Here is a 12,457-nt window from a genome sequence, read left to right on the forward strand (position 1 = left end):
CAATGTGTTCCACAGGCTGGCTGTACATTGTGTGAAGAAATACTTCCTTTTGTTTTAAACCTGCTGCCTATTAATTTAATTGGGTGACCTCTGGTTCTTGTGTTATGTGAAGGAGTAAATAGCACTTCCTTATTCACTTTCTCCACACCATTCAGGATTTTATAAACCCTATCATACTCCCCTCTGTTCTCTTTTCCAAGCCAAACAGTCCCAGTCTTTTTAATCTTTCCTCATATGGAAGCTGTTCCATATCCTTAATCATTTTTGTTGCCCTTCTCTGTACCTTTTCCATTTCTAATACATCTTTTTTAAGATGGGGTGACTAGAACTGCATGCAGTATTCCAGGCATGGACATATCACAGATTTATATATTGGCATTATATTTTCTTATTTCTGTCCCTTTCCTAATGATTCCTAACATTGTTAGCATTTTTGACTGTCGCTGCACATTGTGCAGATGTTTGTATAGTATGATCAACAATAACTCCAAGATCTCTTTCCTGAGTGGTAAAAGCTAATTTAGACCATCTTTTGTATGTATAGTTGAGATTATGTTTTCAATATGCATTACTTTGCATTTATCAACATTGAATTTCATCTGCCATTTTGTTGCCCAGTCACCCAGTTTTGTGAGATCCCTTTGTTGCAGTCTGCTTTGGACTTGAGTAATTGTGTATCATCTGCAAACTTTGCCACCTCACTGTTTACTCCTTTTTCCAGATCATTTATGAATATGTTGAACTGCACTGCATGTTTTTGTTCTATAGGCCTCATGAAAGCAGTGAGTCTGAAGAATTTGAATAATAAAAGTAGGGTAGATTGAGACTGGGAGTGTGTTCCCATGAATAAGGCAGCAAAAGAAAATATGAAAATGAGATTGAGAAAAGGTAACAAGGAGGCATCAAGATTGGCACAACTGGCAACAGGAAGTGAATGAGGAAGAACACTATAAAGAGATAAAATCTAAGGGCCAGGGTGGAGTTGTGTAAATGTACATTTCATATTTACATTAAAGATTCATTTTCTACTGTCTATATTTCATAATATTTGTCTGGGAAGTGGTTGTCTCTAAAGAGTAATCATAGCAGCTAGCCGTCTGAATTACATGTGATAGCCATCATTGATTGTCTCCCATACCAGTCTCCTTAATCATCCTCTCCAAAACAGTTACAAAATCTGGAAGTTTGACCTCAATTGGAAAATCTGGTTGTGGGGTGGAATGGAGTAGTCAGGCTCTTCATCTTGCTCACTTTGCAAGGACTGATATTCTGATGAAACTCTTTCTTAGTTTATATTTTTGCCTGAATGTGGAAAGCTCAGTTCTTCTACTGAAGACATTTAGGGTATGTCTACACTACAGGATTATTCCGATTTTACAGAAACTGGTTTTGTAAAACAGATTGTATAAAGTCGAGTGCATGCGGCCACACTAAGCACATTAATTCGGCGGTGTGCATCCATGTACCGAGGCTAGCGTCGATTTCCGGAGCGTTGCACTGTGGGTAGCTATCCCATAGCTATCCCATAGTTCCCGCAGTCTCCCCCGCCCATTGGAATTCTGGGTTGAGATCGCAGTGCCTGATGGGGCAAAAAACATTGTCGCGGGTGCTTCTGGGTACAGCCTCACCCCTCCCTCTGTGCAAGCAGCAGCAGCCAACCGTTTTGCGCCTTTTTTCCTGGGTGAACTGTGCAGACGCCATAGCACAGCAAGCATGGACCCTGCTCAGCTCAAGACAGCAATCATGGACGTTTTAAAAACCTCACGCATTCTCGTGCACTCAATGCTGAACCGGGACCTGCAAAGCCAGGCGAGGAGGCGGCAGCTACAGCAGCGCGGCGACGAGAGTGATGAGGACATGGACACAGAATTCTGTCAAACTGTGGGCCCCTGCGCGTTGGAGATCCTGCTGGTAATGGGGCAGGTTCTAGCATTGAACGGCGATTTTGGGCCCGGGAAACAAGCACAGACTGGTGGGACCGCATAGTTTTGCAGGTGTGGGACAATTCGCAGTGGCTGCGAAACTTTTGCATGCGGAAGAGCACTTTCATGGAACTTTGTGACTTGCTTTCCCCTGCCCTGAAGCACCAGGATACAAAGATGAGAGCAGCCCTCACAGTTGAGAAGCGAGTTGCAATAGCCCTCTGGAAGCTTGCAACGCCAGACAGCTACCGGTCAGTCGGGAATCAATTTGGAGTGGGCAAATCTACTGTGGGGGCTGCTGTGATGCAAGTAGCCAAAGCAATCACTAAGCTGCTGCTACGAAAGGTAGTGACTCTGGGAAATGTGCAGGTCATAGTGGATGGCTTTGCTGCAATGGGATTCCCTAACTGTGGTGGGGCGATAGATGGAACCCATATCCCTACCTTGGCACCGGAGCACCAGGCCACCCAGTACGTAAACCGCAAGGGGTACTTTTCAATGGTGCTGCAAGCACTGGTGGATCACAAGGGACGTTTCACCAACATCCACGTGGGATGGCCGGGAAGGGTTCATGACGCTCGCGTCTTCAGGAACACTACTCTGTTTAAACGGCTGCAGCAAGGGAATTACTTCCTGACCCTGCCAGCAGGTAGGGGATCTTGGGGGACAATTACTGCACTGGTGGGGTGCAAAATAAACTTTATTAAGAAAATGCAAAAACAGGGAAAATTCAATAGTGAGGGGTATGGGACTTGTTAAGGTAGACAATTGGGGAGGGGTTTCTTTTGGTGAACAGTATAGGGGGTTTCAATAGTGGGGTACAATACAGTAGGATACAATACAGTGGGTAACCAATTAACACAGAAATATAAATGTAACAGGTAGCTAACAATTTCTATGTAAAGGGTGTGTTACAGCAGCATATAACCAACTAACAGTTATGGATAAAATATGTTAAGTAGCAACATCCTACGTAAAAATGTGTCACAGTGGTGTAAATGTAGAATGTGAAGTGTATCAGAGAGAAAAAGTAACCAATGGGGTTTTATGCTAGACTTTAGCAATACAATTGAGGTTTGGCAGCAGTAAGAGCAGGGTGAACACGTGAGGGAAGGAATTAAAAGAGAGAGAGCAGAGGGCAAAGGCAGAGGCGCTGCGGAGGGAGATTTAAACTCAGAGAGACACAGAGAACAAACAGGCTGTAAGTTTAAGCAGCAAAGACTGCAACAAGTCAGGGAGACACAGAGGAAGCCCGGGGGAGGGGGAAAAGTGAGAAGACAGACTTAATCACAATTATACAGAACACAGCAAAATCTTATCTATGATCTAACTTAACCAAGACTACACAAATTAGCAAGTAACAAAACACAATACAACAATTCTCTAAGCCTAACTTACAGAGTACAATGCAAGCAATTTTCTAAACCTAACTTAACCACAGCTATGCAAAATGAAATTACAACTTATCTTGACTAAAGGCTAAACCTAACCTAATGGGTGCACCTTATACTAGGGGTAGTTCCAGAGGGCAGAGTGGTGTGTGCCCAGGATACAGCTCCAAGCGGGCGGGTTAACTAGTGGTGGCTGCAGCAGTGGGGCGGCTGCAAGCAGGCTTATTTCTAGCAGCAAAGGCGCTGCGGAGCTAGAAGCAGATTACAGATACAGACCAAGGAGTTAGCTTGGGTCTGCCTGCTGGGGGAAGAAAGCCAGCAGCTAGAACAAGGGGAATGTGCAAGAGGTTTTTCCTTACCAATCCCCAAAGAAGCAGCAGGAACAGCAGTTTCAGCATCAGAGGACGCAGAGAGGACTCGATTCGCTTACAATAATCAGGAGATCTCCAGGCACAAATTCGTTGTTCGTGGGAGGGGAGTTTAAAAACAGGGGTACGCTCAAACACAAACGAGAGCAGGGAGAGGGCCCCCCAAAGACCCCTAGCTGATCAGACCAGGTGGCAAAGCAAGGACCTTCTCCGGGGGTCTGATCAGAAAATGTCTGTTTTTAAAGGCAAACTCAGGCAGCTTCCCGCCAGTAAATTTGATTGGTTCCCCTTGTTAGAGGGGAGGAGAGGAGACTTCAGGTGAGCATAGACATGCCTGGGCAAGTTTCTGAGCCACAGGCATGACTCATACACTCAGCTATTTGGGCCACTTTAGGTCTTGCATTTTTGGGCAGCGCCCCCTACACCGAGCCGGGTCCGAACAAAGAAGCTAGACAAAGGAGCAAAAAAGCCCCCACCCTGAGCAGAGCCATGGCTCCAGTTAGTCTGCACAAGCCATTTCCATGAGCAGGGCCAGGCTGTGACTTTTGTTAGCCCAAGGCCAGAAGGGGCGGCCACACAGAACAAACAGAAAGGAGAGGAAAAAAAGGAATGCAGCAGGGGGACAGCTGTAAAAGACACTTCCCAGACCAGAAAACAACAGTTGGGGATGTTGAAATGCCTGTCGTTATTCTGGGGGACCCAGCCTACCCCTTGATGCCATGGCTCATGAAGCCATACACAGGCAGCCTGGACAGTAGTCAGGAGCTGTTCAACTACAGGCTGAGCAAGTGCAGAATGGTGGTAGAATGTGCATTTGGCCGTTTAAAGGCGCGCTGGCACACATTACTGACTCATTCAGACCTCAGCCAAACCAATGTCCCCATTGTTATTGCTGCTTGCTGTGTGCTCCACAATCTCTGTGAGAGTAAGGGGGAGACCTTTATGGTGGGGTGGGAGGCTGAGGCAAATCACCTGGCTGCTGATTACGCACAGCCAGACACCAGGGCGATTAGAAGAGCACACCAGGAAGCGGTGCGCATTAGAGAAGCTTTGAAAACCAGTTTTATCACTGGCCAGGGTACAGTCTGACTGTTGTGTTTCTTTCTCCTTGATGAAACCCTCCCCCCCCTTGATTGACTCATTCACTGTAAGACACCCCCCCCCCTTCGATCCCAGCTTGCTTTCTAAGGAAATAAAGTCACTCATTAAAAAATCATGTATTCTTTATTACTTAATTATAAAAAGAGGGAGAGAACTGACAAGGTAGCCTGGGTGGGGTTTCGGAGGAGAATAGTAGGGAAGTAAAAGGCCACTATAAAAATTTCATAATTTCATCATAATGAGAGCCTTTTGGTTGGGCTGTCCACTGGGGTGGAGTGGGCGGGTGCACGGAGCCTACCCCCACGAGTTCTTACTTGTCTGGCGGGTGAGGAGGCTAAGGAACATGGTGAGGGGGGAGGGTGGTTATACAGGGGCTGCAGCGGCACTCTGTGATTCTGCTGCCGTTCCTGAATCTCCACCATACGCCGGAGCATGTCAGTTTGATCACGCAGCAGCCCCAGAGTTGCATCCTGCCACCGCTGATCTTCCTGCCGCCACCTCTCATCTCGAGCATCTCTGCTCTCATCTCAAGCGTCTCTCCTGTCCTCACGTTCGTCCCTCCTATCCTCACAGTCACTGGCATCTTTCCTGTACTTTGCTACCATGTCCTTCCACTCATTCAGATGTGCTCTTGCGGGTCACTTCCATGATTTCCGAAAACATTTGTTCTCGCCTCTTCTTTTTCCCGCCGCCTTATCTGAGATAGCCTTCGGGACGGAGTAGGGATGCTTGAAAAATTTGCAGCTACATGAGGGAGGGAAAAAAGGGAGAGAAGTATTTAAAAAGATACATTTTAGAGAACAATGGTCATACTCTTTCACGGTGAACAACACTATTCACCTTACATAGCACATGTGTTTTCACTACAAGGTCGCATTTTGCTTCTTAATATTGAGTGCCTGCGGCTTTGGTGTTACAGATCACAGACACAGGTCCGGGCATCAGAATTCTGCTTGCATGCGGCCATGGTAAGCCATTGTCTTTCGTCTTCTGCAGCCTTCATCTATCCAGTGTCCTCCTTTCCCAAATAGCAAGCAAAGCCCATTGAGTGCTGCTTCTTTCCTGTTAACGTGCAGCAGCAGAAACCACCCCGTGGCTGGTATCATGGAAGATCACTGCTAAACAGCCCCTCTTTCCACCCCCCAACCGCGTGGCTGGTAGCAGGGGAGATCCCTGCTAGCCAAACACGGAAAAAAGCAGCGCCAACCCCCCCCACCCCGCTTGGCTACCTGCAGGGAAGGATTTCTTTTAAGCCACAGGCAAACAGCCCAGTAGGAATGGCCATCTCTGCCCCCTTACTTAAATTCCTGAGTTTCAACCAGGTTACCATGAACGATATCACTCTCCTGAGGATAACACAACAAGATAAAGAATGGACGTTGCTTGAATGTCAGCAATCACCAGGACCATACGCAGCTAGGCTTTGTCATGCAATGATACCAGATTACTTGCTACATGCATGGCGTGGTCAAGTGTCCTACCATGGAGGACGGAATAAAGCAGCGCTGCCCAGAAACCTTCTGCAAAGGCTTTTGGAGTACCTCCAGGAGAGCTTTATGGAGATGTCCCTGGAGGATTTCCGCTCCATCCCCAGACATGTTAACAGACTTTTCCAGTAACTGTACTGGCCGCGAATGCATCCCAAGTCCTCAGGGCAAATTAATCATTGAAAAACGCTTGCTTTTAAACCATGTCTTATATTTACAAGGTACACTCACCAGAGGTCCCTTCCATGGCTTCATTGTCTGGGATAGTTGCTTGGGAGGGTTGGGAGGGTAATTCCGACAGGGTGAGAAAAAGCTCCTGGCTGTTGGGGAGAACGGAGTGGTGTGTGCTCTCTACAAGCTCATCCTCCTCATCTTCCCCGTCCGCAGAATCCTCAGCCATGGCTGCGATTACCACCCCCACCTCGGAATCCACGGACAGGGGTGGGGTAGTGGTGGCGGACCCCCCTAGAATTGCATGCAGCTCAGCGTAGAAGCGGCATGTTTTCAGCCCTGCCCCGGACCTTCCGTTTGCTTCTTTGGTTTTCTGGTAGGCTTGTCTGAGCCTCTCTGCATCATGGCCTTGGAAATTTTTTCAAATGTTTTTTCATTTCATCTTTTGTAATGGAGTTCCGTTAGCACGGAATCCTCTCCCCATACAGCGATCAGCTCCAGTACCTCCCGTGCGGCCCATGCTGGAGCTCTTTTTCAATTCTCAGGAGACTGCATTGTTACCTGTGCTGATGAGCTCTCCACGCTGGCCAAACAGGAAATGAAATTCAAAAGTTCGCGGGGCTTTTCCTGTCTACCTGGCCAGTGCATCCGAGTTCAGATTGGTGTCCAGAGCAGTCACAAAGGTGCACTGTGGGATACCGCCCGGAGGCCAATACCATCGATTTGCGGCCACACTAACCCTAATCCAATATGGTAATACCAATTTCAGTGCTACTCCTCTCGTCGGGGAGGAGTACAGAAACCGGTTTAAAGGGCCCTTTATATCAATATAAAGGGCCTCGTGTGGACGGGTGCAGCGTTAAATCGGTTTAACACTGCTAAAATCGGTTTAAACGCTTAGTGTAGACCAGGCCTTAGTTTTGCTTTCTGTTCTGGGTGTCGTTTGGGAAATACACTTTTCACTGTTTGGGTTACAGGCATCTGAGAACACAACAAATGTTTTCAGTTCAGAGAATTACTTTTCTAATAAGGTTTCAAATTTCTTTAGAGAAATTTTATGACATGTTTAGACAAGTCAGCATTCCACAGCTTGAGATGCAGATAACATCTTGATCTTCTACACCCTGCACCACCACTTATTTCCCTAGTATGTGAATAGGCATTAACTTCAAAGCCTAGTTGGGAATATGGACATTATGCTAGGCAGTATAACATTGCCCAATTAATCCTTATCAAGTGCTTTGAAGATGTAACACTCTGGGTAAGTACTGAGATCTAACACCCAATTCAAAATCTTCACAATACAGCAAAATGGTTCTCCCATGGACAGGCATGGAAATTCCTCTCATGCCATGCAGTACTGCTCCAGTGTGAGCTGCTGCTTCAGCAACAAAACTAATCTTTCACTAAGGCTATATCTACACTAGCGCTTTTGTTGGTAAAACTTGTCAGCCAAAAAGTGAAAAAACACACACCCTGATGAACATAAGTTTCACCAACAAAAGCACCAGTGTGGACAGGCGCCTCTATGGACAGCACTATGTTGACATAGCTACTGCCACTCATAGGAGGTGGTTTAATTATGCCAACAGGAGAGAGTGGCTACACGGGAGACCCTACAGTGTCACAGCTGCAGCAGTACAGCTGTGTGGCTATAAGGTCTGTAGTGTAGACATAGCCTTACTGAGTTTTTCTTCCTGAGAATTAATAGTCTTTCCATTTAGGAATTTGTGCAGAAGCTCCACAAAAGATTTAGAAGCAGCAAAGAATCCTGTGGCACCTTATAGACTAACAGATGTTTTGTAGCATGAGCTTTCGTGGGTGAACACCCACTTCTTCGGATGCACTGCTTGCATCCGAAGAAGTGGGTGTTCACCCACGAAAGCTCATGCTACAAAACATCTGTTAGTCTATAAGGTGCCACAGGATTCTTTGCTGCTTTTACAGAACCAGACTAACACGGCTACCCCTCTGATACAAAAGATTTAGACAATTAGAAGCAACCCAGCTCTGCGTATAACCTGGTGCTCCAAGAAGTGTGTATGTATTGCTGCCTACTCAGAAATTAGGCTTCCCTCTGGCTTCCAGGAAACTGCTTTTATAAAAATCCCCTGTGGTGTCCAACGGGGACTTCAGCCCACTGGTGCAGGGACAGGGGAAAAGACCTGTGCCTCCCCAGTTCAATTCAAAGAGTATGATGGCCTAGTTCATGCACCACCACCATAACTACAGTCTCTAGTAACTGAGAGCTGACCTAATAGACAGGCCGCTTACAATAGTTTGCATGAACAATTGCAGAAGTGCAAAATTGCCCCAGACAGAGCCGTTTCAAATTTTCCTTGAGCCCGCTCCTACATGCCTTCTGCTACAGAGGCAGCACAGAGGTGGCTCTGCACATGTTGTGTGGGCCATCTGTGCTGCTGAGGCTCTTTAGCAATACTGCCACAAACATGTCACAGGGGACCTCTGAATCTAGTCTTATCTCCAGCTGTTTCCTCACTGCAGCCTGTATGCTGCTTAACAACAATAATAAAAAATACGATCTCTGCCCAGAGATTAACAATGACATAGAATGAATGTTTAAACATGTACATAATAATTCACCTAGAGACAGGAAAGGGAGATATATTTGCCTAAGCAATATGGTTGTACTATTTATTGTAAGCAGGTGAAAATCTATTTGTGATTGCAGGTGAGTGTTCATCACTTCTACACAGTCAGAAAAAAAATCCTCAAACATTTTACATTAAAAAAAGCACTTAGAAAAAGAATTCAGGCATATAATTAAATAAAAAGACACATAGCGCCCATCCTGCAAGATGTGCACCCTATACAAATATGGCCCCTACCCCAAAGAGCTTACCGTCTTGTAAACAAGAAACAAAATTGCATTCAATGAAAAACTATCTCCATAAATTAGAAATAAATGTAGCTTTGTTACTGGTTTCTGTAAACATGCAAATTAAAGAATGTTCATCTAACTATTATTGAAGTATTAGATATTAAATACTAATATCTAATTAGATATTAGGGAATATAAAAATGTCCTGTTGGATATAAAAATGTCCTGTTGGAAAAGTTACTATAGCCATTTAAATGTGTCGATCTAAAAATTCTGAAGCAAAAGTGATTTTTAGGTCAGTTCTCACAATTCCCTCTAGCTCATGGCAGCTTTGTGTGATGATGATGTTCGTCCATCGTTTTCGAAGAAGACCTTGACATCTAGCAGGTTGTAAGCTGTCCACAGTGCGTCCGCAGGTGGCTGGCAAGGCCAATAGGGGCACGGAATGTTCTGCCACGTCGGGCAGACATGCGTGGGCACCACTGTTACAGCATTTGCAGCTCTGGCTTTACGGAGTGCTCGCTTCTCTTGTGCTATGGTTATCCTTCTGGCTTCAGATGTCTGGCAGCCTTGGTGGATCAGCGTACGCCATGTCGATCGATCTTGTGCCAGGATTTCCCAGGAGGTGATGTCGATATCCAGGGACTTGAGAGAGGCTTTCAGCGTGTCTTTGTATCGCTTCTTTTGTCCCCCGTGCGATCGCTTTCCTTGAGACAGCTCATCATAGAAGAGCTGTTTGGGGATGCGATAGTCTGGCATCCTTACAACGTGGCCTGCCCAGCGTGTCTGGGCTTTCATGAGCAGAGTGTAAACTGACGGCAGGCCTGCTCTGGAGAGGACTTCTGTATCTGGCACCTTATCCTGCCACCGGATCCTCAGAAGTCTGCAGAGGCAAGTCATATGGAAGTGGTTCAGCTGCCTAGCGTGCCTCCTGTATACAGTCCAAGTCTCACTGGCATACATCAGGGTAGTTAGCACTACTGCTCGGTAGACTTCAAGCTTTGTAGCAAGGCTTATTCCACGGCGGTCCCACACGTTGGTCAGCAGTCTGCCAAATGCAGAGCTTGCCTTGGCGATTCTGCAATTGACCTCGATGTCAATTGTCACTGCGCGAGAAAGGGTGCTGCCAAGGTATGTAAATTGGTCCACTGCTTGCAGCTTTTGTCCCTTCACTGTGATGGTGGGCTCTTGGTGTTGGGCTTTCGGAGCTGGCTGGTGCAACACTTTGGTTTTCTTTATGTTGATGAGGAGGCCAAAGTTGTCACATGCTGCTGCGAATTTATCCATGCTAGCTTGCATTTCCTGCTCTGATCCAGCATTCAGGGCACAGTTGTCAGCAAAAAGGAGGTCTCGTAGCACAGTCTCCTTTATTTTGGTGACAGCCTGGAGTCTTCGCAGGTTGAACAGTTTCCCATCAGTCCTGTATCTCAGGCTGATTCCCAAGGAACTGTTTTGAAAGGCGTCTGACAGCATAGCTGAAAACATTATGCTGAACAGGGTCGGTGCCAACACACACCCTTGCTTGACGCCGTTTGTGACGGAAAAGGCCTCTGAAGCTTCTCTGTTGTCCAGAACACGAGCCGTCATGCCGTCGTGAAACTGACGTTCCATCAGGATAAATCTATCAGGGCACCCAAACTTTGACATGATGCACCACAGACCTTCGCGATTGACAGTGTCAAAAGCCTTGGTAAGATCCACGAAGATGGTGTACAATTCGCGATTCTGCTCTTGACACTTCTCTTGGAGCTGTCGGACTGAGAAGATCATGGCCACAGTGCCACGCTCTTTGCGGAAGCCGCACTGTGTCTCGGGTAGTAGACCCTGTTTCAGGTGGTCAATCAGACAATTCAGCAACACTCGTGCAAGGATCTTACCTGCGCTAGAAAGCAGTGATATTCCTCTATGATTATCGCAAACTTTTCAATTTCCTTTCCTCTTATAGAGGTGTACGATGGACGCGTCTTTCAATTCCTGAGGGATAGACCCTTGATTCCAGAAGGACTGGAACAGCTGAGTGAGTTTGTCAACAAGCACTGCACCACCATCCTTATAGATTTCCACTGGAATCGCATCAGATCCTGAGGCCTTGCCACTAGACAGCTGGCTGATGGCCTGTAGGGTTTCAGTCTCTGATGGTGGAACGTCCAGGCTGTAGTTGATATCCGCCTGGGGCATTCTGTCAATCGCCTCGTTATTGATGGAAGATGGGCGGTTCAGTACAGATTGGAAATGCTCAGCCCAACGCTGTAGAATCAGAGTCTTCTCAGTAATGAGAGTTACACCATCTAAATCCAGTAGAGGGGAACTCCCTGAAGGCCGAGGTCCCTACAAGGATCTAAGGGCGTCGTAGAACCGTTTGGCATCGTTTCTATCAGCAAACTTCTGGATTTCATCCGCTTTGGCACTCAACCAGGAGTCCTGCATCTTGCGAAGCTTGCTCTGTACGGTCCTGCGAATGTTGTTAAAGGCATTTTTCTTAACTGTTGACAACGGGTCATTCTGATGAGCACGGTGAAGGCGGTGCTTTTCAGCAAGTAAAGCCTTGATCTCTTCGTCGTTTTCATCAAACCAGTCCTGCTGTTTCCTGTGTGAGGGTCCAAGAACCTTTAGTGCAGAAAAGTGCACAATATTTCGGAAGCGTTCCCAGTTCCTCTCAACATTTTCCTCTAATTGCAGCTCTGAGAGTTGGTTGCCAAGATCTTCTACTAGTGAAGCTGCTGTGTTGGGGTTCCTCAGTTTACTGACGTTGATCTTTTCATCACAGCTTTGTTTCCCTGCAGACGTCTCTTTGGCTTGATGTGAAGGCTTAATTTAGAGATAAGTCTATGATCAGTCCAACAAGTCAGCACTCGGCATGGCCTTGGTCACCCTTACATCCTGTCTGTCTTTCCTCCGCACAATGACATAATCAATGAGATGCCAGTGCTTGGAGCGTGGGTGCATCCAGGACGTCTTTTTGCGAGTGGGCAGGCGGAAGATGGTATTGGTGATGATCAGATCATGAGCCGCACATGTCTTCAATAGCAGTAGGCCATTGCTGTTGCATTTGCCGATTCCATTGTTTCCAATGACGCCATCCCAGGCAGAGTGATCGGATCCTACTCTCGCGTTAAAATCGCCAAGTAGAATCAGCCTGTCGGTGTGCTTCACGGATGAGAGTAGGGCATCAAGA

This window comes from Mauremys reevesii, linkage group 8, assembly GCF_016161935.1.
Source record: "Mauremys reevesii isolate NIE-2019 linkage group 8, ASM1616193v1, whole genome shotgun sequence".
Classification (NCBI taxonomy): Eukaryota; Metazoa; Chordata; order Testudines; family Geoemydidae; genus Mauremys; species Mauremys reevesii.